This window comes from Schistocerca americana, chromosome 1 (genome assembly GCF_021461395.2).
Source record: "Schistocerca americana isolate TAMUIC-IGC-003095 chromosome 1, iqSchAmer2.1, whole genome shotgun sequence".
NCBI classification, from domain to species: Eukaryota; Metazoa; Arthropoda; class Insecta; order Orthoptera; family Acrididae; genus Schistocerca; species Schistocerca americana.
The window spans coordinates 478544490-478569743 of NC_060119.1; the positions used below are offsets into that span (position 1 = coordinate 478544490).

The window sequence follows — 25254 nt, forward strand, 5'->3', positions numbered from 1 at the left end:
TAACTGCATTCGATATTCTTGAGAAGACAATTGCAGTGATATGGTGTTTGTTAATGTTGATTTTGAAATTTGTTACAAAAAAATTGAGAAATGTTGTAGAATGTGAGAGCATGGTGGCAGAAACCAGCATCTCGGACCAGGCTGCATAGTTGTATACCGTAAGGTAGGCCTGTGGTACGAGAATAAAACTTTATTCCCCTTTGAACCAACTTATGACCTAGACGTCATTCACTTACAAATGTTGTATATAGAAATACAACAAAGTCTAGAGTCTAGTGTATCACAAAGAGCTTAGGAAAACTATTTCACATTTGAATATCCTCCCAGATGTATATGACCTAAAACAGATAAATCAACTGTTCATTCTTAAAAATAAACAGATCTTATATCTGCGAAAAGCAACTACTCTATTAAATATCTAAATGCTAGAGATGAGATTTGACTTATCTTTTCCTGTACATGGTAAAATACATGCTGTTGGACAACTGTCTCTGGCTACACTGCTCTAAATTATATCATATGGGAAACATTCATTGTACTAAACATTCTATTAAGAATACTTTGGTGATCACCTGTACACCACAAAATAAATATTCCTCTTAACGAAACGTCATTTCATGCTGAACACAAGTGCATAATTAGTGTTACCAGCCACATGTAATAAACACTGTCGACTTATTTGACACTGCAATGCAATTTTGTACACATGTAAATGAAATAAACATTTTACTAACAATGGTTTGGTAACCATCCAAAATACATGATATAAACTTTGTCTTCAAAAAAAGTTCCTTTATCCTACATTCAAGCATGTATTCAAACTGCTGGCCATGGACTGAAAGGCACATTTTCAATTTCTGTTTGAAAGAACAACGTAATTACAGTGAATGATACAGTACAACATGCACTGGTGATTCGGTGACACACATTGTCTGGCATAGTTGGGGCTTCATCATAGACTGCATCTTTGAGCGTTCCTCATAGAAAGAAATCAAGAGGACTCAAATGGGGGGACTTCGCAGGCTGTTTGAAAACAAAATTTCATTCAGTATTTTCGCTCAATGAAAGTGTGTGTACAAATGTCCATTTAGAATGCCTAAGACGAAGTAAGGACCCACAATGTAATTTACCTTTGACACCGCACCATACGTTTACTCTCCATGCCTGTTGATGCTGCACCTGACAAAGCCAGAGCAGATTTTGGATTGACTAGTAGTGCATGTTATGAAAATTTACATTAGCATGGTTAGTAAACATTGCGTCATCAACACAGAGCACACGCTGGAAAAATGTAGCATCATATTTCAGTTGCTAAAAGGCAAACTAACAAAATTCTGTTCGCCATTCAAAATCACAGTCATCGAGTGCCTGATGGAGCGACAGACGATAAGGATGGAAATTCTGTCAATGCATGATGCTAATGACACTCGTCTCACAGATTCCACATTCCTTTGCAATATGTCTTGTATCACTGCGTGGATTTTTTAGCGTTGCAGCCAGAACAGCTTCTTCACGTTCTCTGTCAGTTAGGCTTTTTTCTTGTCCTTTCTTTGACGTTCAAGCTGCCTGTCTGCACTAGCATCTACACTCCTGGAAATTGAAATAAGAACATCGTGAATTCATTGTCCCAGGAAGGGGAAACTTTATTGACACATTCTTGGGGTCAGATACATCACATGATCACACTGACAGAACCACAGGCACATAGACACAGGCAACAGAGCATGCACAATGTCGGCACTAGTACAGTGTATATCCACCTTTCACAGCAATGCAGGCTGCTATTCTCCCATGGAGACGATCGTAGAGATGCTGGATGTAGTCCTGTGGAACGGCTTGCCATGCCATTTCCACCTCGCGCCTCAGTTGGACCAGCGTTCGTGCTGGACGTGCAGACCGCGTGAGACGACGCTTCATCCAGTCCCAAACATGGTCAATGGGGGACAGATCCGGAGATCTTGCTGGCCAGGGTAGTTGACTTACACCTTCTAGAGCACGTTGGGTGGCACGGGATACATGCGGACACGCATTGTCCTGTTGGAACAGCAAGTTCCCTTGCCGGTCTAGGAATGGTAGAACGATGGGTTCGATGACGGTTTGGATGTACCGTACACTATTCAGTGTCCCCTCGACGATCACCAGTGGTGTACGGCCAGTGTAGGAGATCGCTCCCCACACCATGATGCCGGGTGTTGGCCCTGTGTGCCTCGGTCGTATGCAGTCCTGATTGTGGCGCTCACCTGCACGGCGCCAAACACGCATACGACCATCATTGGCACCAAGGCAGAAGTGACTCTCATCGCTGAAGACGACACGTCTCCATTCGTCCCTCCATTCACGCCTGTCGCGACACCACTGGAGGCGGGCTGCACGATGTTGGGGCGTGAGCGGAAGACGGCCTAACGGTGTGCGGGACCGTAGCCCAGCTTCATGGAGACTGTTGCGAATGGTCCTCGCCGATACCCCAGGACCAACAGTGTCCCTAATTTGCTGGGAAGTGGCGGTGCGGTCCCCTACGGCACTGCGTAGGATCCTACGGTCTTGGCGTGCATCCGTGCGTCGCTGCGGTCCGGTCCCAGGTCGACGGGCACGTGCACCTTCCGCCGACCACTGGCGACAACATCGATGTACTGTGGAGACCTCACGCCCCACGTGTTGAGCAATTCGGCGGTACGTCCACCCGGCCTCACGCGTGCCCACTATACGCCCTTGCTCAAAGTCCGTCAACTGCACATACGGTTCACGTCCACGCTGTCGCGGCATGCTACCAGTGTTAAAGACTGCGATGGAGCTCCGTATGCCACGGCAAACTGGCTGACACTGACGGCGGCGGTGCACAAATGCTGCGCAGCTAGCGCCATTCGACGGCCAACACCGCGGTTCCTGGTGTGTCCGCTGTGCCGTGCGTGTGATCATTGCTTGTACAGCCCTCTCGCAGTGTCCGGAGCAAGTATGGTGGGTCTGACACACCAGTGTCAATGTGTTCTTTTTTCCATTTCCAGGAGTGTAAATACTTCATGCAACTGCCTGGTGCATCGGACACTGTTTTTATGGTACTTCTTTTACATTTACCATATAAAGAGTTGTTCTTTCTTTTTTCAGGATAAATTTCAGTCATTTGTTGCGATTAAATTTTTATCATCTTCGCCGGTTTTGACAAATTAATTTGTCAGAATCCTACAAAATTAGGGATACTACAAATCTTTAGACCTTGGCTATACATTTATGTGAATGTATAAAAAGCGTATTACAGCAACTTACTTAGTTTAGCAGACAGTGAATATCTTATTCACAGATGTATAATGCAATGGTATGTTCAGACATTTACATATTGTGTGTGATTATTTTAAACACTGCTTGACAATTTACAATAACTGAAACACATCTATATATCTGTTGCGCTAGCAGCAAGGAACATATCTAAAAGCAGATATAACAACGTAACAAAGGCATATAAAGGAGTTAAGTATAACATATTTGAAAAATGTGACACACAATTCTAATATACGAAACAGGTGGGCTAATTTTCACATTTTATAAGAGACAATATGCAATCAAAATAGTGTCTGACTTTTTATGCAAGTTGGTCACTCAACAAATCTTTTGAATTTAGATGAGAATGTTTATACATTTGAATTTCTTCTAAAAGGTCCATTTTGTAGCCCTTGTCAATTATATGCATAATTTCCATGTTAAGCAAGGATGGGGGAGGAAGTGTGCATTTCTCCATTTTAAGGTGTTCTGCAGAAGTAGATTTTTATGAATTTTTGCCATCTTTGTTGAGCAAGTGCTCACAAAAGTGGGTCTTAAATACCCTCTCTGTCTGTCCTACATAAAAACGTGGACATGTATTACTTTGCATTTTATATAGTTTAGATTTGGGAAGTTTGTCAAGCATAAAATTATACATATAAAAGTAGCATATCCAACTTCTCATTGGTGTACATGTCTGCACACAACAAATGTTGAAGCAGAAATAAGTGGGCTGCAGTGCAGACAAGTAAACAGGCAAATGTGTTGACATTCTGACACAGCATAGCATGAGAGCTCAGCTTGGCAGTGTTTGCACGGCTAATGCCGATCCCGGCCAGTATGCTCTCACATTCTAGAATGTTTCTCGAATTTTTTTACAAGTTTCAACATCAACATTAACAAAATTCTATAGCACTGTAATTCTCTTCTCAAGTGCTATCAAAAACAGTTATAAAAAGTATATGGTTTCCCAATAAAAGCGGTGTTACATCTTACACAACTCACCCTGTATGTCAATATAGCACATGGTAACATGTTTCTTTTCTGACACCACCTTTCCCAGCATTTTTATTTTACAAAAATACCAACCCCCCAACCTCCCCCCCATGGACTATGGACCTTGGCAGTGGTGGGGAGGCTTGCTTACCTCAGCAAATACCGATAGCTGTACCATAGTGCAACCACAACGGAGGGGTATCTGTTGAGAGGCCAGACAAACATGTGGTTCATGAAGAGGGGCAGTAGCCTTTTCAGTAGTTGCAGGGGCGACAGTCTGGATGATTGACTGATCTGGCCTTGTAACATTAACCAAAACGGCCTTGCTGTGCTGGTACTATGAATGGCTGAAAGCAAGGGGGAACTACAGCCGTAATTTTTCCCAAGGGGATGCAGCTTTACTGTATGGTTAAATGATGGGTGTCCACTTGGGGAAAATATTCCGGAGGTAAAATAGTCTCCCATTCGGATCTCCGGGTGGGGACTACTCAGGAGGACATCATTATCAGGAGAAAACAAACTGGCATTCTATGGATCGGAGCATGGAATGTCAGATCCCTTAATCAGGTAGGTAGGTTAGAAAATTTAAAATAATAAATGGATAGTAGAGCACTTGCCCGCGAAAGGCAAAGGTCCCGAGTTCGAGTCTCGGTCGGGCACACAGTTTTAATCTGCCAGGAAGTTTCATATCAGCGCACACTCCGCTGCAGAGTGAAAATCTCATTCTGAATAAATGGATAGGTTAAAGTTAGATACAGTGGGAATCAGAAAAGTTTGGAGGCAGACGGAGCAAGACTTCTGGTCAGGTCAATACAAGGTTATACCTACAAAGCCAACTAGGGGTAATGAAGGAGTAGGTTTAATAATGAATAAAAAAATAAGAGTGCAGGTAAGCTACTACAAACAGCGTAGTGAACACATTATTGTAGGCAAGATAGACACAAAACCCACGCCTACCACAGCAGTACAAATTTATATGCAAACTAGCTCTGCAGATGATGAAGAGATTGAAGAAATGTATGATGAGATGAAAGAAATTATTCAGATAGTTATGGAAGATGAAAATTTAATAGTCAGGGGGAACTGGAATTCAATAGTAGGAAAAGAAGAGAAGGAAAGTAGAAGGTGAATATGGAATGAGGGTAAGCAATGAAAGCGGAAGCCACCTCGTACAATTTTACACAGAGAATAACTTAATTATAGCTAACACTTGGTTTAAGAATCACAAAAGAAGGTTGTATATGTGGAAGAGACCTGGATACACTGGAAGGTTTCAGATAGATTATATAATGGTAACAAAGAGATTTAGGAACCAGGTTTTAAAATGTAAGACATTTCCAGGAGCAGATGTGGACTCTGACGACAATCTATTGGTTATGAACTCTAGATTAAAACTGAAGAAACTGTGAAAAGATTGGAATTTAAGGACATGGGACCTGGATAAACTGAAAGAATAAGAGGTTGTAGAGAGGTTCAGAGAGAGCATTAGGGAACGAATGACAAGAATGTGGGAAGAAATATAGTGGAAGAGTGGGTAACTTTGAGAGATGAAATAGTGAAGACAGTAGAGGATCAAGTAGGTAAAAAGATGAGGGTTAGTAGAAATTCTTAGGTAACAGAAGAGATATTGAATTTAATTGATGAAAGGAGAAAATATAAAAATGCAGTAAATGAAGCAGACAAAAAGAAAAAAAAAGTCTCAAAAATGAGATCAACAGGAAGTGCAAAATGGCTAAGCAGGGATGGCTAGAGGACAAATGTTAGGATGTAGAGGCATATATCACTAGGGTAAGATAGATACTGCCTGCAAGAAAATTAAAGAGGCATTTGGAGAAAAGATAACCACTTGTATGAATATCAAGAGCCCAGATAGAGACCCAGTTCTAAGCAAAGAAGGGAAAGCAGAAAGGTGGAAGAAGTGTATAGTGTGTCTATACAGGGGCGATGTACTTGGAAATGGAAGAGAATATAGATGAAGATGAAATGGGAGATATGATATTGTGTGAAGAACTTGACAGAGCACTGAAAGACCTAAGTTGAAACAAGGCCCTGGAAGTAGACAACATTCCATTAGAACTACTGATAGCCTTGGGAGAGTCAGCCCTGACAAAACTCTACCGTCTCGTGAGCAAGACGTATGAGACAGATGAAATATCCTCAAACCTCAATCCCAAAGAAAGCAAGTGTTGACAGATGTGAAAATTACTAAACTATCAGTTTACTATGTCACAGCTGCAAAATACTAACATGAATTTACAGACAAATGGAAAAACTGGTAGAAGCCGACCTCGGGGAAGAGCAGTTTGGATTCCATAGAAATGTTGAAACATGTGGGGCAGTACTCACCCTACAAATTATCTTAGAAGATAGATTAAGGAAAGGAAAACCTTCATTTCTAGCATTTGTAGACTTAGAGAAAGCTTTTAACAATGTTGACTGGAATATTCTCCTTCAAATTCTGAAGGTGGGAGGTGTAAAATACAGGGAGCGAAAGGCTATTTACAATTTGTACAGAAACCAGATGGCAGTTATAAGAGTCAAGGGGCATGAAAGGGAAGCAGTGGTTGAGAAAGGAGTGAGACAGGATTGTAGCCTATCCCCAATGTTATTCAATCTGTATATTGAGCAATCAGTACAGGAAGCAAAAATTTTGAGTGGGAATTAAAATCCATGGAGAAGAAATAAAAACTTTGAGGTTTGCCGATGACATTGTAATTCTGTCAGAGACAGCAAAGGACCTGGATAAGCAGTTGAATGGAATGGATAGTAACTTGAAAGGACAATATAAGATGAACATCATCAAAAGTAAAACAAGGATAATGGAATGTTGTCAAATTAGGTCAGGTGATGCTGAGGGAATTAGATTAGGAAATGAGACGCTTAAAGTAGTAAATGATTTTTGCTATTTGGGAAGCAAAATAACGGATGATGATCGAAGTAGAGAAGATATAAAATGAAGACTGGCAACGGCAAAGAAAGTTTTTCTGAAGAAGAGAAATTTATTAACATCACATATAGATTTAAGTGCCAGGAAGATTTTTCTGAAAGTATTTGTGTGGAGTGTAGCCATGAATGGAAGTGAAACATGGATGATAAAGAATGTGGACAACAAGAGAACAGAAGCTTTCGAAATGTGTAATGGTGAAGATTAGATGGGTAGATCACGTAACTAATGAGAAGCTACTGAATAGAATTGGGGTGAAGAGGAATTTGTGGCACAACTTGACTAGGAGGGATCGGTTGGTAGGACACTGAAGACAACAACAACAACAAAACAACAACAACAACAACAACCAAAAAATCAGGCATTTTAATAGCTCTTTATTGTGTGTGTGCATCTTGAAACAGCGGATTTGCATTGTTCACAAGTTAAGTACCTCAGTATATTTGGTGACTATAGCGTCCCCAGTGCCAAATTTTTTATCATGTAGCCGTAAAATAATAATTTCTCTGTGTAGGTTTAGATTGCAAAGAAATAATTTATGACAGAATGATCTAAAGAGATGACAAGATACGCTCTTTTGTTAATTTTTTAGTCGACCTTACTTCTTCTTTTGTCTTGAATGTGTCTAGAGGGACATCTTGCGTGTGCTGACAAATGTAAGCATATTTGTATGAGTTAAACACATAATATAACGATTTAATATTATTGTGCACTTTTAATTTGTAAGAGGTGATCCCGATTTCATGTCCGCCTTCCTTGAATTAACCTGCATTCAAGTAATTTACAGCTCAACAATCGCAGCGGCCGATGCAGCCAACGACGCCATTACGTGGCGATATTAACTTACGAAAAATTAGCGGAAGCGGAAAACTCGCCAGCTATTAACATAATATTAATTTTTCTCCACAGCCGCACGAAGTTGCAGAAATACTTAGCTTTAAGATTCTTATTTTCAGTACCATAGCAGAGAGCCAGAGCCAGGACTCCGACTACAATACAATGGTCAACGGAGGTAAGAAAAATACTCTCGCGCGTGTGTGGGCCGCAATTTTAATTAATAACTAAAGATTTCTTGCTTTAAAGTGAACTGACTAGCCGAGTTTATTACATTGTTCAACTTAAATATCATTTTTATTAAGGCCCACCACGTAAGTCGGCAACAATCAAAAAATAATAATAACAATAATAATGTATACATTAAATTACGACGGCCGACGGACGCGAGATGACTTTAACACAGATGTAAATTCAAACAGTATAGCAAACTTGAAATCCACGGATGTATTAAACTTGCACAATATTTTAAACATAGTAAGCTCAGACACTTAAGATTGTTAGACACAATGCTCCACTAGAACAGATTATGCTATAATCAACAGAAATGTTGCAAATAAGATAATTATAGTAGCTTTAATATTCATTATTCTAACCACTTTTTTCAGGTGACAAAGTACACAAATTCAGCTTTACAAAAAATACTAAAAGTTGTACCAAAGAAGAAAAACTCGGAGTAGATCAACCATTAATATCTTTAAACACAAACTAACAGAGGAGAAATGGGATCCTGTGTACCAGGTGAAAGAGCCTGATGACAAATTGAATGTGTTCTATTCAATGCTGTTGAGGCAAAATGACTACTGCATCACTGTCAGAAATATTCAGAAGGTAGGAAAACATTGCCAAATTGCAAGTAATTCTAGACTATAGCTCCGACCAAGTCCTATTAGACTCAAGAAAACTATACATAATCTAATTTTACTTCACAAATCTTCTAGTCTACAGATAAGTAGAATAAGGCACAGAAATCTTTTAAGACTGAAATTGCTAACCTTAGGGAGCACATTGACAGCAAAGCAATAGTGCAATCTGATAATATAAGTAAAACAACCTGAGAGCTAATTGACAAATATCATAAAAGTGCCAAGAAGATGAACACAGAAGCATTCAGCCTAAAATACAATGGTAGTGTGGTATAATGCCTATACCATGGCACCTGCCGCCACACAGCGGCAGGTCACATGGCACATAGACCACGGCCAGCCATTTCCAGTTCATGCGCAGCACTCACCAGCTGGACACAATAATCATTGGACTGTTGCCTGTAAACACGTGCCACATCACTGTTCTTGGAAGAGAGCTGTGGTGGTGCATGACTCTGTTGTTGATCCTGCGTAGTGATTTGCAAAGATGGGAAAAAGTGAGATCTGAACAGTGATTAAGTACTTCATAAAGAAAGGTATGAAAGCAAAGACATTCATGCCGATTTGCAGAATACATAGGACAAATGATTCAAGGTTGGAAGAGCTTAGATGATGATCCATGCAATGGCTGGCCAAGATGTGTCACTACTCTAGAAATCATTTCAAAAGTGCACAAAATGGTCATGGAGGTTGAAAGAGCGTGAAATTGCTCACACTTGCCAGATGTCATCTGAAAGGGTATACCACATTTTAACCAAAGAATTAGAAATGAAAAACTTATCTGCAAGGTGGGTGCCACGATTTTTAATCCTGCATGAAAAACACATGAGAATGGACATATCAGAACAATGTTTGGCCCAGTTTAGGAGAAACGAACAAAATTTTTTGCAACAGTTTGTGGCCACAGATGAAACTTGGGGGCACTACTATATGCCAGAGACAAAACAACAGTCAAAGCATGGAAACATGCTGATTCTCCACCACCAAAGAAAGCAAAGACAATTCCCTCCGCGGGAAAGGTCATGGCATCAGTGTTCTGGAATGTGAAGGGGATTCTGTGTGTAGATTATCTCCCCACTGGGCAAACAATTACTGGAGAATACTATGCTAACCTTCTGGACAAACTACAACAAAATATACGCGAAAAAAGGCCAGGTTTAGCAAGGAAGAAAGTCATCTCCAATCAAGATAATGCGCACCAACACACATGTGCCATTGCCATGGCAAAATTAAATGAACTAAGGTATGAATTCCAGAATGAGATTTTCACTCTGCAGCAGAGTGTGCACTGATACGAAACTTCCTGGCAGATTAAAACTGTGTGCCGGACCGAGACTCGAACTCGGGACCTATGCCTTTCGCGGGCAAGTGCTCTACCATCTGAGCTACCCAAGTACAACCCACGCCTCGTCCTCGCAGCTTTACTTCTGCCAGCACCTCGTCCCAAGTTCTAGTCTTGGTCCGGCACACAGTTTTAATCTGCCAGGAAGTTTCAAGGTACGAATTGTTGCCACACCCACCTTATTCATCTGACATGGCTCTGTCAGACTTCCATCTCTTCCCAAAACTGAAAATTTTTCTTGGTGGACGAAGAATCACTTCACACGAAGAACTGATAGCCAGAGGTGACAACTGTTTTGCAGGCTTTGAAGAAACTCATTTTCAAGATCAAATCAAGACACTGGAAATCGTTGGACCAAGTGCATTAATCTACAAGGAGACTACATTGAAAAATAAAAAAGTTTGAGTGATGTAAGTACTTTTATTCTATTCCATTCTGAGAACTTTTCAAACCACCCTCATACAATAGGAAGTAAGGAAGATGTCTTCAACTACAGACCAATACCACTAATTCCCACCTTTAATAAGATATTCAAAAGTATTATCCTGCTGCAATCAAGTGCTCTTTTTTTCTCCCCCACAAAACACATACTGCTTGTATATTCTCAGCACAGCTTTACAAAAGAGCTAACCATGACCACAGTAATTACATAGTTCTTGCATGGAGTGTACACTCCGATGGACCAGAGGATGCATATTGCATGCATGCCTGTTGTTGTTGTTGTTGTCATCGTCATTATCGTCTTCACTCCGAAGACTGGTTTGAATTAGCTCTCCATGCTACTCTAACCAGTGCAAGCCTCTTCGTTTCCAAATAAATACCACAACCTACATCCTTCTAAATCTGCTTACTGTATTCATTTCTTGGTCTCCCTCTATGATTTTTACCCACCACATTTCCTTCTAATATTAAACTGGTGACCTCTTGTCGTCTCAGAATGTGTCCTATCAACCAATCCCTTCTTTCAGTCATGTTCTGCCACAAATATCTTTTCTTCCCAATTCTACTCAGTACCTTCCATCAGCCATGCAATTGAGCCATCAAATCTTCAGCATTCTCCTTTAGCACCACATTTCAAAAGGTCCTATTCTCTATTTGTCTAAACTGTTTACTACATATGTTTAACTTCCATACATGGCTACTCTCCACACAAACACTTTCAGAAACGTCTTCCTAACTCTTAAATTTACATTTGATATTAACAAATTTATTTTCTTCAGAAACACTTTTCTTGCCATTGCCAGTCTATACTTTATATCCTCTCTACTTTGGCCACCATCAGTTATACTTCAGCCCAATACTGCAAAATTCATTAACTACCATAAGTGCCTCGTCTCCTAATCTAATTCCCTCAGCCTCATCTGATTTAATTCAACTATATTCCATTATTCTTGTTTTGCTTTTGTTGATGTTCATGTCGTATTGCTCTATCAAGACATTGTCCATTCCATTCAACTGCTCATCGAAGTCCTTTGACGTCACTGGCAGATTACAATGTCGTCAGCAAACCTCGGAGTTTTTATTTCTTCTCCCTGAACTTCAATTCCTAAACCATATTCTTCTTTGGTTAACTTTACTGCTTGTTCAACGTACAAATTAGGTAACATCAAGGATAGGCAACAGTCCTATCTCACTGTCTTCCAACCACTGCTCCCCTTTCATACCCATCGGCTCTTATACCTGTCATTTGGTTTCTGTACATGTTATAAATAGCCTTTCACTCCCTGCATTTTCCCCTGCTATCTTCAGAAATTCAAAGAGAGCATTCCACTCAATAATGTCAGAAGCTTTCTATAAAACTATGTTATAACTGAAGGTTTGCCTTTCCTTAAGCTATCTTCCAAGATAAGGCATAGGGTCAGTACTGCGTTCCGTGTAGCTACTTTTCTCTGGAATCCTGAGGCTGGCTTCTATCAGTTTTTCCATTCTTCTGTAAAGAATTCATGTTAATACTTAGCAACCATGGTTTATTAAACGGTCAGTTCAGTAACATTCATGCTCGTCAGCATCTGTTAGCTTTGGAATTGGAATTATGACATGCTTCTTGAAGTTTGAGGGTATTTCACCTGTTACATACAACTTGTACACCAGATGCAATAGTTGTGTCATGTCTGTCTCTCCTAATGCTATCAGTAGTGTCATCTACTCCAGGGGTCGTGTTTTCACTCAGGTCTGTCAGCGCTCTGTCACATTCTTCTTGCAGTATCATATCTGCCGTCACATCTTTGATTACGTTCTCTTCCTTTTCCATAATACTAACTTCAAAAGTTCCACTGCCTTGTATAGACCCTCTATTATATTTCTTCCAGTTTACAGCTTTCCATTCTTTGTTCAGAACTGGTTTTCCATTTGTGCTTTTGATATTCAGACAGCTGTTTCTCTTTTCTCCAAAGGCCTCCGTAACTTTCCTTTAGGCAGTATCTCTCTTATCCTTAGTGGTATATCATTTTAAATTCTTACATTTGTTCTATACCCATTCTTGTTTCGCCATTTTGCCCTTCCTGTCCACCTCATTTTTTAGACGTTTGTATTCCCTTTTGGCTGCTTCATTTGCTGGATCTCTATATTTTCTCTTTTCATCAACTAAATTCCATATCTCCTCAGATATCAAGCGATTTCTACCAAGGCTTGGCTTTTTATCTATATGATCCACCACTGCATTAACTATTTCATCTCTTAAAGTTATTCATTTGTCTTTTGCTATATTCCTTTCCCCTGTTTCAGTTAATCTTTGCCTAATGTTCCCTCTGTAACTCTCAACAACTTCTTGTTCTTTCGACTTATCTAGGTCCTATCTCCTACTTTTTTTCAGTTTCTTCAGTTTTAAAGTACAGTTCACAACCAATAAATTGTGGTCAGAGTCCATATCTGCCCCTGGAAAGTCTTACAATTTAAAATCTGGTTCAATAATCTCTATCTTAACATTATATAATATCTATTTGAAACCTTCTGGTGTCTCCAGGTCTCTTCCACATATAAAACTTCCTTTTGAGACTTAAGTGTTAGCAATGAAAAGATTATGCTCTGTCAAAATTCTGCCAGGCAACTTCCTCTTTCATTCCTTTACCCCAGTCCATATTCACCCACTCTTCTCCCCCCCCCCCCCCCACCACCCTCCCTTTACAATCGAATTCCAGTCCCCCATCACAACTAAATTTTTCTCTCTCATAACTATAAGAATAATTTCTCTTCTCTCGTCCTACATTTCTTCAATCTCTTCATCATCTGTGGAGCTAGTTGGCATATAAACTTGTAAACTTGTACTACGGTTGTGGATGCATGTTTTGTGTCTATATCGGCTACGATAATGCATTGACTATGCTGCTCATAGTAGCTTAGTATATTCCTATCTTCTTATTCATTATTAAACCTATTCTTGCATTAACCCCATTTGATTTTGTATTTATACCCCTGTACTTACCTGAAGAGGAGTTCTCTTCTTGTTTCCACTGCACTTCACTAACCCACTGTATTTAACTTCAACCTATCCCTCTCTTTTTATATTTTCTAACCTACATGCCTGATTACAGAACCTAACATTCCATGCTCCAACCCACAGAACACCAGTTTTGTTTCTCCTGATGATGATGTCCTGTGTAGTCACTGCCTGGAGAACCAAATGGGGAACTACTTTATCCCAGCATATTTTACCCAGGAGGATGCCATCATCATTTAACCACACTGTAAAGCTGCTTGCACTCAGGAAAAATTATGGTTGTGGTTTCCCCTAGTCACATACCTGCTGAACCATAACTAATGAACTGAAACACAAATTAGATGATAAAATCATAAACTTTCAGTAATACAACCTATTAAATCGCATATAATAAGCTATAAAGGCAACATTTCAATCTTATTTTATAGCAGAGAATATATGGAGCTAGAACCTTTTGCTACTAGTGGTGTAACAAAATTAACAAAATTCTCTCCAAAACTTAATTAAGTAACATAAATAAGTTACATAAAGTAACATAACATATTAACTATTCAGTGGAAACAATTGAAAGTGTGGGAGAATGTTGCTAGAGGTCTCCCAGTAATGCACAGGAAGTTGGATATCACATGGCGTGAGGTCAACATGACTATAGTGCTAAATGTGGCCCCATGACATGAAGCAGGAATAAACAGTGCGCGTCAATCAGTGAACAGATACAGTGCACTGTGATGGTGTTGTTTGGTACAACATAGCCCAGAGACAACTTCTGGAGGACTTCAGACAGGGAAGAATCATTAGGAAACTGAAAGAAGGACAAAGTGTGTTTAGTGTAGCATAGAGCCCTGGTATTGCTCATGGCATTGTTTCACTTGCATGAGGATCCTTCGGAAAGCATGAGTACTGCTGCCCAAAGGAGAGGAGGTGGTCGGCCATGGTCAACTACAGCAGCAGATATCCACTACATTGTGCAACAGGCAAGAAGGCACCCACATCAAACAGTGGGTGCAATTGCAACCACATTTAACAGTATCACAATGCACACACTCTCACACTTCACACTGTTGTGGTGACAGCCTGGAGGTGGCCTCTTTGCCCAACAACCAGTATGTCATGTTCCGTAGGCACACAAAGAGCTGCAGCATTTGCAAAGGTGCCAAGAACATAGGGACTGGACCGACAAGGAGTGGGGTAACATGCTCTTCTCTGATGAGAGTAGATTCCGTCTTAGCAGTTATTCTGGGTGTAACCTCATGTGGTGAGAGGCGGGGGCATGTAATGCACTTGGGAACAATGTTGAACATGATCATTTTAGGGGTCCACATGTTATGGTATGGGGAGGCATAATGTCGCACTGGTGTACTGACCTCCAAATCTTTTAGCAGGTACACACACCAGTGAATGTTATTGTGACACTGTGCTCATTCCCTACGTGCATCCTTTCATGGATGCAATTGGCCCCGACTTCATTATTACAGATGACAATGCACAACCGCATCAAGCAACGCAGGCAGAGGAGCTTTCGGAACGGGAGGATTTTCGGCGAATCAACTTGCCTGTCATTCCCCCAACATTAATCTGATCGAGCAAGTGTGAGATATGTTGGGGAAACGTGCAGCATGTCTACCCGCACAAACAACCAACCATGAGTTGCCAACCACGCTGGTAGGAATAGAATATCCTACCACAAGAACTTCCTACCAGTGTTGTGGGCAGCATGGGAGCATGTTGCAGAGCATGCATTGCTGTCCATGGTGATCACCCACTTTATTAAGAACAATTCATTCCTTTTGTAATGTCCAGGGGACCATCATTAATTGCAGTGACTTCAGTACAATTATTGTCTTTGTATAAATATGTCATTTCTGTTCGTCTCCTTGCATATTTCTTTCAGTTGCCTTCCGTACTATACAGTAGACAGTTCTTTTTATGTATGGTCCAAGTTTTAACAGTGTAGGAAGAGACAGATTGTTACTTACCATAAAGAAGATAGCCAAGTTGCAGACAGGCGCAATTAAAAGACGCTTGCATAAAGCCTTCGGCCACAGCATTCATCAGTACAAAGGGTAATAGGAAAGTTTTGCAATACAGCTCTATTTATTTAATTTTTTCGGAGTAATTTCTGCCACATTGAATACACCTCTCCATCCTCCGAAACCAATCACTAAACCAGTTCTCCCAAGTGTCTGTAGGTAGTAAGGAACACTCGTTTTCCCAAGCCCTCAGAAGGTCCTTATCAGTTAAAAATTGCACTCCTTTCAGCTTCATTTTCAAATGCGGCAACAGTGCATAGTCACAAGAAGCGCAGTGTGGACTGTAAGGAGTGTGCTCAAGAAGTTTCAGTTCTATACCCCGCAAATACTTGGTGCATGCTTTGGTGCGGTGAGCTGGAGCATTGTGATGGAGGAACCAAGTGTCCATCCTTAACTTCAGTTGCAGGTTCTTCAAAGACTGGATGACTTTGAGCACGCAGTGTTCAGTGTACCACTTAGCTGTGACTGTCTTCTGTGTGTCCAAACCAACATGCTCCACAATTCCACTTGATTAGGAAAAAAAAGCTATCATTTTCTTCTTTACTGATCGGGATTTTTTGACAGCTACAGGTGCATCATCATCTTCAAAGGCCCAAACTTTGTCTTGAATCTTAGCTGCCAGGTCATAATAGAACAGCCAAGTCTCATCACCTGTCACAATGTTATTCACATATTGAGTGTCCCTTAGAAAACGTATTTAACATCTCCTGGTACCAAGTCACACACATCATGTTATCTGCTCTTCCATCAGTCTATGTGACATCCACAGACAGCAAAGTTTCTTTACTTGCAAGTGATGATGCAGAATCAAATGAATTGCTGTGCATTTAGCCCTAAGGTATCCTCTATGTGTTTATAGGTCACTCTTCTGTCTTCATCTAGCATCTTTCTCACAGCATCAATGTTTTCCTCCATAACTGATGATAGTGGCCTTCTTGTCCTCTCAGCATTCTCCAGAGTGAAATTTCCTCTTTAGAATTCTCTGTACCACCTGAATATGGTTGTATGATGTGGGCATAGATCACCAAGTGGAAGAGTCATTTCTTCAAAGCACTGGCCTGTGTTTCAACGAAGTGCAAAATTGTAGCACAAAAATGTCTGAATCTCACTTTGTGACCTCGATGCGACAGCAAGCACTTGAAACTAACTCTGCCAGTGAACGACTGCGTCCACACACATGATACGGTGGCTACAATGCAAGTATGAAGTATTCTCAGAACACAGCAACAATCAGCCTCCTGCAACTTATTGAATTGCAAAACTTTCCTAGTAACCTTTGTGAAAGAGAGACATATTCATAAACACAAGCAAGCACACCTCATGTGTGCAAGTGTGCTTGCTTGTGTATATGAATGGTGTGTGTCTTCACTTACACTGATAAAGGCTATGGCCAAAAGCTTTATGTCAGCGTCTCTTAATTGTACCTGTCTGCAACTTGATATGTTTTCTTTATAGTAAGTAGCAATATGTCTTTTCCTACATTGCTGATATTCCTACATGGTGCTTCCATCTATGTTACTTGACAGTGACACATTATGTGAAAGTTATTTTTGTCTATCAGTGTTCTTCACTAGTGTACTTCAATGATCAGGGTCTCATGGTAATGTCACCATATCTCAGTTACTGGCATTTCAGACAGGTAGTTTTCATGACACCAATGTAAATAATGTATGTAAGATCTCAGCAACAGACAATGGCAGCAGTAAATTTCTGCAGATTAAGTTGGTGAAAATTTTCGGTGGACAAATCACATTAATTACACTGGGGAACAATTTGTAACTTAATTTCTGTTGACTTTGATTCTTAGGCTGTTTTAGGGGTAAATAGACATGCTAATTCCAAAACTGTAATTAGTTTTTTCCTACTGTTTTGTTTCTACTGTTGTGTATGCGATTACACTTCTGACAGGTAACTTGTTTGTTACAGAAAGCAATGCTGCACTCTGTCGGCAAACCTTAAACCAATGACAACTGGAGGGGATAGTGGTACCGAGTGACAGGTTTAGATTCATACTGTCTACACTAATGTGGTCAGTTACACATGAGACACTGTAGTAAAAAGGGGTACTTGTCGCTCTGATATAGTGAAGCTGGTTTCCAATGCGTAGTGCAAGAATTTGTATTTACACAAGATTAGCAGTATTTACTTCTTATTTATATGCAAACAAAAAAAGTTTCTTTATTTCTGCCACTAGTAGTTTACGTAGTAAGTGCTTAAACAGCCCCGATTCGTTGTTTTTTATATGTGGCAGTTTCACCATTCCCAGTCAACGGACAAACATCAGTAATTTTGTCAGAGAAGGAGAAGCCTATTTTGCTTATTTTAAAGTAAAAACTGGCGACCAAGATAAATCATGGGCCCCTCACAAAGTCTGCAAGCAGTGTGTGGAGGGTTTGAGAATGTGGACAAAAGGAACATGTGATAAACTTCCGTTTCGTATACCAATGATTTAGTGAGAGCCCAAAGACCACTCCAGTGATTGTTACTTTTGTATAGTAAAAACGTCAGTGTGTGTGTGTGTGTGTGTGTGTGTGTGTGTGTGTGTGTACTTTAAAGAGTCAGCTATACACCCTGTGCCGCATTCAGCTGAAATTCTAGAGCCAGTGTTTCAAGAATTACCCTCTTTGGAGATGGAAACACAAGAAGATGCGTCGGGCGAACATCAAAGTGACCGCAGCGACAAAGATTTTAAAGGTGACGATGATTCTGTTCGTAAAGGATTTAATCAGCATGAGTTAAATGACTTGGTACAGTATTTGGGACTATCCAAAAAAGCATCAGAACTTCTAGCAACAAGACTCCATGAAAAAAACTTGTTAGAAAAAGGAGCTAAAATCACCTACTTCCAATCGAGAAAAAGTGCATTTCTGCAGTTCTTTCGGAGTACTGATGGATTTGTGTATTGCCACAACACACCTGGTTTACTGAAGGAATTGGGAATTTCAGACTATAACGCAACCAAATGGCGATTGTTTATAGATAGCTCAAAACATAGCTTGAAGTGTGTTCTCCTCCACAATGGAAATTCATACGGTTCAGTCCCAATTGGCCATCCAATTTCTTGCATGAAAAATACGAAGACATAAAGAAGGTCATTGACGTGTTGTAATATAACTTGCACAAATGGATCATCTGTGTTGACCTTAAAATGGTTTCTTTCTTTCTTGGCCAGCAACGCGGATATACCAAGTATCCGTGTTTTCTTTGTATGTGCGACAGCAGAGCTCGTGAGAAGCATTGGGTGCAGTCAAAGTGGCCGCAAAGATCTGACCTGAAACCTGATGATCCAAACATTGTAAATCATCCACTCGTTGACAGAAAAAACATTATATTTCGGCCTTTGCATATAAAACTAGATCTCAAAAAGCAATTTGTTAGAGCTCTGTCAACTGAAGGGGACTGTTTTAAGTATATCAGTTTGGCATTTCCTAGCTTGTTATATGAGAAGATGAAGGCTGGTGTCGTTGATGGGCCACAGATTTGGCAACTTATTAAAGATGAACATTTCATAGAAACAATGACCGAACTTGAAAAGAATGCTTGGTTGGCATTCAAAAGTATTGTCAAGGACTTTCTAGGAAATACACGAGCCCAGAATTACATTGAAATTGTTCAACAACTCTCAGGGAGCTTTAAAAAGCTTGGCTGTAACATGAGTATTAAACTGCATTTCTTACATAGTCATCTTGCTAACTTTCCAGAAAATCTTGGTGCTGTCAGCGATGAACAGGGTGAGCGATTCCACCAAGATTTGAAGGTCGTGGAAGCAAGGTATCAAGGTAGATGGGATGTCAGTATGATGGCTGACTGCTGTTGGAGCATCATGCAAGAATGTCCCCAGACATTGTAGGAAAAGTTATAAGCAAAAATTTGTACCCTAATATCTTTGTTTTTATTATTTGTATAGACACAATGTACCTTTGAATATTATAATAACCTCTGAATGAATAAAATATTTTAATATTCTACTACATTTAGTTAGTACCCATTTTATTTTCCTTTGTATGCCCAGTTTTAATGACTTTTAGGGTAAAGAGAGAGTATCCTTTTGTTTAAAAACTTGGCATGATAGAGAAAAACTGCTAACAGTTTTGAATTCAGGGACCAAAAATTAGTTGAGAACAAGTCACAGATCTAGGACACGAAATGGCTGTTCCCCAGTGTTATGTATGTGTAAAAGCCAGTAGTGGTTTATATCACCATAGCAAGCTCACAAAGACAGTTCGTGGCCAAACATCAGTAATATTTGGCTGTGGAACAATCTACCACTTTCTTAACTATGAAATTGAATTATGGAGCTCCACTGCTGATGCCCACTTAAAAAGGATGGCGCTGTTTTGAAAAAGAGCAATAAGCCTCATGCATGATAGGAAGTCTTTGTGCAGCAGAAACACTTAACAATACATTCTTTATACATTAAGTTAGTAAAATTTTGTAGAAATCAGCCAACTGAAATTACCAAGTGAAGTGATGTACACGATCACAATATTAGTACAAAATGTTAACTACTTCTGCGAAAGAACAAAATTAACTATGACAGACTGAAGATCATGCCTCAATGGTTAGACTCAGTTTAACGAACTACCAAACTTTCCAAGAACATCTAAGGAGAATCATTTTAACAGAAAATCCAAAGATTCTGTGGTAGAAAAATGTTTATTACAATTCTATGAATTTTAAAATTCTGTTTGTGATATGGACTGCTTCAATAGCCAAATGGTTAGCATCACTTCCCTGAATTTGATTCACAGTACCTCCTCAGGTATTTCTGCAGTAGGGAGGTCTGGAGCAAGGTACACTCAGCCGCATGAAGCCAAATGAGGAACTGCAGTAGTGTCAAGATTCATCTCCTGGCAATAATGGCTGAAAGGAATGGTTACATTCTGATCACATGCCAACAATCATAGATCACTGCTCATACTGCCTTGCAGATATCAGTCAACCAGTCAGATCATGGCAGAGGCCTAATTTGTGTGTTGTGTTTGATTTGTTTGTTTATTATATAAACCAGTAGCATATCAGCTATAAAGTAATAAAGTAAAAATAGATATAAGATGCAACAATTGTAGAATGTAATATATTTTGTGAGTGTAATTATTGTCATACTATCATTTCTGACGTTTCCCAAAGCCATCACTGTCATAAATAAAAAACTAAATTTTGTGTGGCTCAATGGCCAAGAGCAAATCTAATTGAAAGATGCCACTTCAGCAACTCACGTGTCCCTAATCTACCCCAGTTATCCAACAGGGAAAAGGGAACCTACAATTTAATGTGGAATCCAGAACATGTGACATTCCTGGTGACACCTCACACCATTGCGCCAGTGAAGGCTTAGATTAAAGGCAAACTGAAAATTTTTGCAGTGAAAATAGGATTCTATCCCAAAACCTCTCTGCTTCCAGATATGCACTTTACTGCTAAATTACCTGGCCTGACAAGTTTATGAAGCAAAAATTCACAAACCACAATTATTAAGATAAAGAGAGATATTAAAATACGCACTATTCTTCAGTCTCACAAGTATAGTTTCATTAATGTTTCAGCTATATCCCCTCACACTCTGATTCATTATGTTAATTCTTACATATCAACTTTCACCTAAGGGCTAGGGTAAACATGAAAGTTTTTAGCTCTCAGATAGTTTGGCACTATCAATAGTACTCACAGAAATGTTTACACTAGAGGCAAATTTTTGCTTATAGTTACTGTCTAATAGTTGCCTGCGAGTATGTTCTGTAAGTGTCTGAGAGTCTTGCAACATCAGATGTCAGAACCATTTACTCACAGCAGGAGCTGGCAGATCACTTTCCACAATATTTTTCTGTTGAAGTTCTGCGCATGAAGGAAGAGGTTACAATGAAAGAGCATCAAGCTACAGCTCCACTTTTCATACTTTTAGTGACAAAGAAAAATCATAAAGGACCGAGTACATACTGGATAAGAGAGAGGATCAGGCAATGGAATGATTCTGGAGCACGCAAAAATTCATTGTTGAGTTATGATGGAAAATCCACAATAAAATCAAAATTTTACGAGAATGACAGCGAGATAGACAAAGAAATACTCTTTACAATTGGACCCAGAATTGCCAATCTAGATACTATTACGTATAAATACATTAGTTTTAAAAACAGTCTGCTTGTGACACCAATATTTCTAACATCACCTACATTTATTCTCTTTAATATTTGCCAAAGTAACAATTACAGTAAAATAACATTACAGCAATTTCATTTTGATAACCATAGATGTTCAAAAGCCAAACAGACCAGATACGTGATAAATGAAGCATTCCTGGACATACATTTATCTGAACACTTACTTGTATTGACTTGGCCACTCGTAAATTCCTAAAGGTCTGTTGAATACCCAATATAATCAATAAATACCATATCATATAAAATATATCTAAAAACAAAGATGATGTGACTTACCAAACGAAAGTGCTGGCATGTCGATAGACACACAAACAAACACAAACATACACACAAAATTCAAGCTTTCGCAACAAACGGTTGCTTCATCAGGAAAGAGGGAAGGAGAGGGAAAGACGGAAGGATGTGGGTTTTAAGGGAGAGGGTAAGAAGTCATTCCAATCCCGGGAGCGGAAAGACTTACCTTAGGGGGAAAAAAGGACAGGTATACACTCGCACACACACATATCCATCCGCACATACACAGACACAAGCAGACATTTGTAAAGGCAAAGAGTTTGGGCAGAGATGTCAGTCGTGGCGGAAGTACAGAGGCAAAGATGTTGTTGAAAGACAGGTGAGGTATGAGCGGCGGCAAATTGAAATTAGAAATTAGCGGAGATTGAGGCCTGGTGGATAACGAGAAGAGAGGATATACTGAAGGGCAAGTTCCCATCTCCGGAGTTCTGACAGGTTGGTGTTAGTGGGAAGCATCCAGATAACCCGGACGGTGTAACATGTACCAAGATGTGCTGGCCATGCACCAAGGCATGTTTAGCCACAGGGTGATCCTCATTACCAACAAACACTGTCTGCCTGTGTCCATTCATGCGAATGGACAGTTTGTTGCTGGTCATTCCCACATAGAAAGCTTCACAGTGTAGGCAGGTCAGTTGGTAAATCACGTGGGTGCTTTCACACGTGGCTCTGCCTTTGATCGTGTACACCTTCCGGGTTACAGGACTGGAGTAGGTGGTGGTGGGAGGGTGCATGGGACAGGTTTTACACCGGGGGCGGTTACAAGGGTAGAAGCCAGAGGGTAGGGAAGGTGGTTTGGGGATTTCATAGGGATGAACTAAGAGGTTACGAAGGTTAGGTGGACGGCGGAAAGACACTCTTGGAGAAGTGGGGAGGATTTCATGAAGGATGGATCTCATTTCAGGGCAGGATTTGAGGAAGTCGTATCCCTGCTGGAGAGCCACATTCAGAGTCTGATCCAGTCCCGGAAAGTATCCTGTCACAAGTGGGGCACTTTTGGGGTTCTTCTGTGGGAGGTTCTGGGTTTGAGGAGATGAGGAAGTGGCTCTGGTTATTTGCTCCTGTACCAGGTCGGGAGGGTAGTTGCGGAATGCGAAAGCTGTTTTCAGGTTGTTGGTGTAATGGTTCAGGGATTCCGGACTGGAGCAGATTCGTTTGCCACGAAGACCTAGGCTGTAGGGAAGGGACCGTTTGATATGGAATGAGTGGCAGCTGTCATAATGGAGGTACTGTTGCTTGTTGGTGGGTTTGATGTGGACGGACGTGTGAAGTTGGCCATTGGACAGGTGGAGGTCAACGTCAAGGAAAGTGGCATGGGATTTGGAGTAGGACCAGGTGAATCTAATGGAACCAAACGAGTTGAGGTTGGAGAGGAAATTCTGGAGTTGTTCTTCACTGTGAGTCCAGATCATGAAAATGTCATAAATAAATCTGTACCAAACTTTGGGGTGGCAGGCCTGGGTAACCAAGAAGGCTTCCTCTAAGCGACCCATGAATAGGTTGGCGTACGAGGGGGCCATCCTGGTACCCATGGCGGAAATTCATTTGATTATTTGCTCACAACGGCGCGAACGCAATATCAGGAAATAGTTCATAAGAGCAATGGAAATACTAGCGAGACACACAATTTGACAAAACTCATGCAACGAATAACACAACAGTTTACACAGCAAAATCAGGTGGCAATTGTTGTGACGTTTGTATTATTTGTTGGATATTGCAAGATGGCGTACAACCTGCGTTCCACTGTGGGATTCAGAAGAGCAGACTATGAAAGCCTTACCAATAATCATCAACAAACCCAAAGTGATGAACATAACACAGTTAATTCTCCACCGCAGCACGGGACAAGTGAAGACTCTACACAATCTGAATTTAACGACGGATGGGAAGTGTCGCTGTCACGCATGCCAGCGTACCTACTCGGAACTGCTTCAAGAACAGTATTAGTCAACAGTTCAGTGAGGTGAGCAAAACTATATGCAATGAATCATCTGACCAGTTATCCGAGAAGCTCACAGAGCTCTGTAAACAGCTAAAACAAGAAATAATTACCAACATGTCCCGCAGTATAAATACATTAACGGAAAAAGTAACATCCGTACTATAAACAGGAACAACTTGCAAGTAAGTTCCAAACCTTAGTGAAGCATATTCTCACATTCAGGAGACACAATCCCAAGTGGATTTATCAGTAAAAAATGTGATAAACACAGTCAGCGAGCTGCAAGATGTATGCAAAAATCTACCTACAGAAATACACAAGGCCGCAGCTCGTGGTCGTGCGGTAGCATTCTCGCTTCACACGCCCAGGTTCCCGGGTTCGATTCCCAGCTGGGTCAGGGATTTTATCTGCCTCGTGATCCCTGGGTGTTGTGTGATGTCCTTAGGTTAGTTAGGTTTAAGTAGTTCTAAGTTCTAGGGGACTGATGACCATAGCTGTTAAGTCCCATAGTGCTCAGAGCTATTTGAGAAATACACAAGTTGAGCCTAAGAGTAGACTAGTTAAGTTTAGAGTCAGAATTTGCCAAAAAACAGAGAGATAAGCTATGTGCAGATGTAAAGGAAATAACAGAAAAAGCTGAAGCCGGGATGCTGGATAAGTGCAGCACCCTTGCTGAAAAGGTAGTGTCAGAATGCAAAATTTATGTAAATACTGTAGAAGAAGCTCTAAAAGAGAAAGAAAGTCAACGTCTAGCTAAAATAGATTTGGGTATAAAGGAAGCAGAGGAAAAGTTATGAGACAGTGTTGCTAAAAGTACTGACATTTCAAAACAATATATGAAAGAAAACAAATACCATGCTTTTAGAGAAGTTAGATATCTTCACTGGTTACCCACATATGGGGCTAGCCCATCGAAGGAAAACAGCGAAGGCTGCACAATGCAACAACACTTGTCGGCAGTTGATCCTGTCGAGCAAGTGCAGTTGCCATGCACTAGGCCGCAAGCGAACAAGACATGCCTGTTACTGACAGCACGGCGTATTTGTCAACATTACTTGCAGATGATTGATTACTTAGACATTGGCAATTCCCAATATTTACCTCTGAAGGGGAAAGAACACGCTCTATAGTCTTTATTAGAGCATTTCGAAATG

At 40.4% G+C, this 25254-nt stretch overlaps 1 protein-coding gene across 1 annotated transcript in view; it reads right to left on the minus strand.

Moving 5' to 3' along the window:
• The window catches only part of LOC124604130 (erythroid differentiation-related factor 1), a 235027-nt gene that overhangs the window by 125226 nt on the left and 84547 nt on the right, over positions 1-25254 (minus strand). The window lies entirely within an intron of this gene.